The following is a 6,268-nucleotide window of genomic DNA, read 5'->3' as shown; positions in this document are numbered from 1 at the left end:
ACTCTGAAGAAAGAAAGGAAACTAGTTTTTCCCCTCTAGCTGGAGCTGGTTTCTCCGTGAGCTCTAGCATCAGTTCATGGTGGCTTACATTCAGATGGCACCATCTGTCTTTTTTTTTATGATTTTTATTTTTTCCATTATAGTTGATTTACCATGTTCCTCCAATTCCTGCTGTACAGCAAAGTGACCCCGTCATACATACATACACATTCCTTCCCCCGCACCACCACCCTCCATCATGTTCCATCACAAGTGACTAGATGCAGTTCCCTGTGCAGGATCTCAGTGCTTACCCACTCCAAATGCAATAGCTTAGCATCTCTCTTTAAATGTCAAGGTCAGCGTGAGTCCAAGGAAAGGAGCATAAAGTAGCTATGGGGCCTTAGAGCTCAGCCTAACATCCAGCCCAGTTCATCAGAAACGAAAGCAGAAAATGTGGGGCAGAATTCTTAGCTAAATATAAAAAGCTTACATCTAAAATATATCCTCTGATGCATCTATTTGACAGGCCTGGAGCAGTTACTGTCTGCTACTCAGGTCTCCATTATAGATGCAAGAAGAAAGCATCTTCATGCTTTCTGTTTGTCTGATTGTGACAGCCCAGATTGAATGGGGGAATACAGGGAAAAAGACTCTGCAATTCACAAATAACCTTTTGAACATAAAAACCTGCTTTACTCCAAAGAATTTAAGTTTCTAAGAAAAGAAAAAAAATAAATCACATCCTCTGGATAATTTCATCTCAGACAGTGAATTTTATATATTTGACACCCCAAAATGAGACAATCCCTCACATCATCTCTTTAGAACTGGTTTATATATTGGCATTCTTCTTTTATTTTTTTTAATAGCCACACACATGGCATATGGAAACTCCCAGGCCAGGAATCAAATCCAAGCCTTAGCTGTGACCTACACCACAGATGCAGCAACATTGGATGCTTAACCCACCGTGCCACAGTGGGAACCCTTGTACTAGCATTCTTATATCCAAACTCTACCCTCTCCATCCAGCTACCACAACAATTAAGGTCACAGATTCTCTTTCTAGAATTATAATTACTTAAATTTGCTGTGACAAAAGTCACAGTAGTATAGGACAAAGGATCCATGGAAAGTATTGCAAGCAGCTCTTTTGTCCCATGCCTGTTTTTCTATTTCTGTTCCTCTTAAACCTTAATTATAAAAATGAAAACACTAGGTAATATTTAACCTAACTCCTGACTTAGGCACTACTAAATCCACACAATACATCGCCTAACATGTTGATTCTTTCCCTAGATTAAAAGAGTAGGCAGGAAGAATCAAGTATTTATAGTATGATTAATGCTCCAACCCCCAGCAGCCCCCTTAGAAATCCTGCATGCTGACCACATGGGCAAGATTACATCTGAAAAGACATCGTAAGGAATCAGCCAGCCTGCCTACTATGGAAAATGATGCAGAATCCAGCCTCCTGCTTTAGTGACTCACTGAGATTCTTCTCCCTTTTTTCCCTTTAAAAACCCTCATTGCTGAGCAGAATCTTTGGAGCTGGTCTTGGGACATGAGTTCACCTTCTTCCCAGACTGCCAGTTTTTCTGATAAAAACTTTCTTTTCAACTGACATTTGCCTCTCAATTATTGGCTTTTGAGCAGCAAGCAGCCTAACCTGAGTTCAGTAACAGTATCTCAGGGCCTTCCCTAAGCTGATTCTTTTTTTTTTGGCCTTGCCCACAGCATGAGAAAATTTCAGGGCTAGAGATTGAACCCATGTCACAGCAACAACCAGAGCAAGAGCAGTGACAATGCCAGATCCTTAACCCACTGAGCCACCAGGGGAGTCCACCAAACTCATTTTGAAAAGGATAAGTAACGTGAGTGAAACATAAGAGAGGAAAACAGATTAAAAGTAAGTAGATTCCTAGAGTTCCCATCTTGGCACAGGGGAAATGAATCCAACTAGGAACCATGAGGTTGCAGGTTCGATTACTGGCCTCACTCAGGGGGTTGAGGATCCAGCATTGCCGTGAGCTGTGGTGTAGGCTGCAGAAAAGCAGACACATCTTGGATCTGGTGTTGCTGTGGGGGTGGTGATATAGGCCAGCAGCAGCAGCTCCAATTAGACCCCTAGCCTGGGATCCTCCACATGCCGTGGGTGCAGCCCTAAAAAGACAAAAAGACAAAAAATAAATAAATAAATAAGTAGATTCCTTAAAATCCAAGGTATAATTCAATTCTGCCTATCCGCGAAAGTCCATTTTTCTAAGTACTGGACAAGAACATTAAAGGACATTGAGTATGTCAATTCTGGCTATTCCAAATCTAATTCTAAAGAAGGTACCATCAGGGAGGAAGACATTTTCATCTACCCTTCTCAGTTCTTCTAGCTTGTCTAAGAATTAAATTGACATGAGAGAGATTAATAGGAGTAAGTCAAAGAAAAGTTTGAAAACATGTATACTTGGGAGAGACCCAGGAAAACTGAGTAACACACCATGATGGTCAAAGCCCTCACCTTAAATACCCTCTGAAGCTAAAGACAAAAAAGGATGTTGGGTACAGAGGTTTGGGACTTCACAGGGGAGGGAGGCAATTCACGGGGAGATGGAAAAGCAAATGTTTAGTAAATAAATGTTTCCTGGGCCAGGCAGAGACAATGGGCCACAGAGAGGAATTTCAACCGACTTTACTAGGTTCCTTCCTGTCTACACACCCAGTTAATTCCATACTTACCTTTGGTGACAGCTCCCTTCCTGGAATAGGTCCTCCAACTACACTCTCTTAGGCAGCTGGGGGAAAGGTCAAAGGTTCTTGTTGAATTGTTCAGGCCTTAAAAGTAGCCTAAAGTAATCCTCACATCAAAGAGACACATTTTGCGGTGGCAAATTTTTCTTCTCTACAGCATCCCTCACTCTTGCATTTCACTCCGCTTTCATACCTTCACTACGAGGCACTCGTCCCAGAATGAAATGGAAACATTATCCTATGGGATATATATATATGCCCAGATTATCTCTTTCTGTCATACGTACTCTATTATTCTCCATTTTGAGCCCAAGCACTTTTTTTCCTTCTTCATATTCATTGAATCAACCTGAGTTTCAAAAGATGTTTTAAAAAAAGAAAAAAAAAAACCTGCTTACTCTATTTCTCATATGTGCAAATGATTTTCCCTGCGACTTTCTAAAACTGAAACTTGATTTGTGTCTCAGGCACAAAAGCCTTGTTACTCTGACTTAGCCTAGGCTCAGAGTCATTAACCTAGAACTGTCAAGCCCTTTGGTATTCAGCACACAGATGGCCTCATTTAATAGCAAGCTTTATTCCTGAATTTTAATGGGTCCTATTCTCACTTTCAGTTGCTTTGAAAAACAAGATCTTTGGTAAAGAAATCCATACCTATTTGGCACAGTCATAAATATTTCAAAAAGAATCTCATGCTGGAGACCCACAAAAGACTCATCAGTTAAAGCAAATGAGGAAGAACAGTTGCAGGATTAAATTAGCATTATTTCACATCTGATTGGGGCAATTAAAATGTTAAATCCTAGTTAACATCAAAAGTAAAGGATGTGTTCAACTTGTCTCTTAAATTATTAATTGACTAAAATGATTTAATTACAAGTTCTCTATTTTCTCTTACTACAGAAACATACTTCCTGGATATCCCACTATTCCTTCACCCCTGAATTTTGAAGTTTTTCCCCTATCAATACTGAATAGCAACAGATCCTTCAAAAGGCTGCATTCTACCCTGGGCAAAATCCATATAGCTCTCAGCAGATGATTCTTATCTTTTACCTGCTGTCACATATCACTGTGTACAAAAAACAAGAGGTCAAGAGAAAGACCTGTTCTCCACGAGAACTAAAAGAAGAACTTCAGAGGAGTACTCTGCCTCTCAGATGTTACCACTGCTATTTTCCTTTCCTGCAACTTGCATTCATGCTGGAAAAAAACCTGTCAACAAGACTAACAAAGGTGAGGAGGTGACAGGATAAACACAGAGAGAAAAACATTGCCTTTAAAAGGTAATGCCCAGAGGCGGGACCAAGATGGCAGAGGAGTAAGGTGCCATGCTCACCTTCTCCCACAAACACATCAAAAAAAAATCTACATGTAGAACAATTCACACAGAACATCTACTGAAGACTGGCAAAGACCTTAAACCTCCACAAAGGGCAAGAAACCCTCCAAATAACTGGGTAGAAAAAAAGGGGAAAAACAGAGAGAGAGAGAAGAGAAAAAAACCCACACCCTGGGAAGCCACCTAACTGACAGGGAGATCAGCCAAGACAGAGGGACCTCAGAGCCCCAGAGAATGGTACAGCAGCTGGAGTAAGGAGAGCAAAGCAGAGAGAGAGCTGCACAAACTGTTGGTATCACCACCCCCAGACACCACAGCCTGAGACACTCACTCACGGGCTGGGTGCTGAGACTCAGGCTCTATAGGTCAGTTCCGGGAAGAGGACAAGTGTTGGCTGTGTGGAAACAGCTTGAGGGATTAAGGAGTGGTATGCCACGGACTAGGGAGCAGAGCACCACAGCCAAGGGAATCTGAAGGAGGCCTGTGCCCATAGGAGAAGCAAGGTGCCATTGTTGGGGAGGGCAAGAGGAGGAAGGGTGGACTGCCCTAGGAATATCTTTCTCTGCCCAAGCACGGTCTCTCAGATGGTGAGGCACCTCTTGTGTAGGCTATGGGCAGTGGGGCGCCTCCTGCATGGGCTGGGGTTGTGGGGGGAAAACCACTACAGCCATCTGAGACTCCAGAGGTGGCATGGCCTGCCACCACTAGGGATTGGTGAACAGGTACCATCTGCAGCCCTAGTCACCTCAGAGGTTGGCACAGAGAACGGCACTTCAATTGAGCATGACATAGTGCTGTTCTCATATCCCTGGGAATGCACAGACCCTACTGCTGCTGTTGACAAATGTTCTGGGTGCTGCCTACGCCTGTCTGAGGGTCACTGTCACTTCACCAGTTCCATGTACCACCTCCCCACGGGTCCTTGCCACTGTCAAGGGCCTACCAACCAGGCCCTTGACAGTTCTAGGCTGATGACAAGCAAATCAAAACCAAACAATACATTCACAAAAACAGAGGACACATACATAAAATAAAAGGAAATCATTCAACCAAAAGGAAAAAAAAGGAGAAACATAGAATCGATTGGAAAAAAAGGTTTAAAATGGCAATAAATACATATTTATTAATAATTACCTTAAATGTCAATGGAATGAATGTTCCAATCAAAAGACATAGAGTGGCAGATTGAATAAAATACAAGAGCCTACAATATGCTACCTATAAGAGACTCACTTTAGGGCAAAGAACACATATACACTGAAAATGAAGGAATGGAAAAAGATATTTCATGCCAATGAAAAAGACAGGAAAACAGGAGTTTCAATATCAGTATCAGATAAAATAGACTTTAAAGCAAAGGCCATAAAGAAAGACAAAAAAGGACACTATTTAATGATAAAAGGATCAATTAAAGAAGAGGGTATTACACTGGTCAATATACATGCCCTAATATAGGAGCACTCAAATACATAGAACAAATACGAACAGACATAAAAGAAGAAATGGATGGGAATACAACAATAGTATTATTTAACACCCACCCACATCAATGGACAGATCCTCTAGACAGAAAATCAATAAGGCAACAGGGATTATAAATGACACAATAGAAAAGTTAGACTTCATTAACATTTTCAGGACATTACACACCAAAAAATCAGAATATACATTCTTTTCAAGTGAACATAGAACATTCTCAAGGACTGACCACATATTAACCTCAGAACTAACCTCAATAAATTTAAGAGTATAAAAATTATTTCAAGTATCTTCTCTGACCACAATGGCATGAAACCAGAAATCAACCACAATAAAATAAATGAGAAAAAACTGACTACATGGAGACTAAACATCGTGCTACTACAAAATCAATTGGTCAGTGAGGAAATCAAAGGGGAAGTTTAAAAATACCTCAAGACAAATGATAATGAAAACACAACAATTCCAAATCTATGGGATGCTGCAAAATAGTACTTAGAGGGAAGTTCATAGTGATACAGGCATGGCTCAGAAAAGAAGAAAAATCTCAAATCAACAACTCAACCTACTACCTAAAAGAATTAGAAAAAGAGGAACAAAAAAAAACCTCAAGTCAGCGGAAGGAAGGAAATGAGAAAGATCAGAGAAGAAATCAATAAAATAGAGATTCAAAAAACAATAGAAAAAAATCAATAAAACCAAGAGCTGGTTCTATGAAAG

General features: G+C 40.7%; 1 non-coding gene across 1 annotated transcript; it reads left to right on the top strand.

Moving 5' to 3' along the window:
* The first annotated feature begins 491 nt into the window (after positions 1 to 491).
* On the top strand, positions 492 to 625 carry LOC125113122 (small nucleolar RNA SNORA31). Its single transcript, XR_007131352.1, has one exon. It is a non-coding gene; the product is annotated as a small nucleolar RNA SNORA31 (small nucleolar RNA).
* Positions 626 to 6,268: the final 5,643 nt, after the last annotated feature.

Source organism: Phacochoerus africanus, chromosome 12 (assembly GCF_016906955.1).
Source record: "Phacochoerus africanus isolate WHEZ1 chromosome 12, ROS_Pafr_v1, whole genome shotgun sequence".
Taxonomy (NCBI): domain Eukaryota; kingdom Metazoa; phylum Chordata; class Mammalia; order Artiodactyla; family Suidae; genus Phacochoerus; species Phacochoerus africanus.
This window is presented reverse-complemented; position numbering and strand designations above follow the sequence as displayed.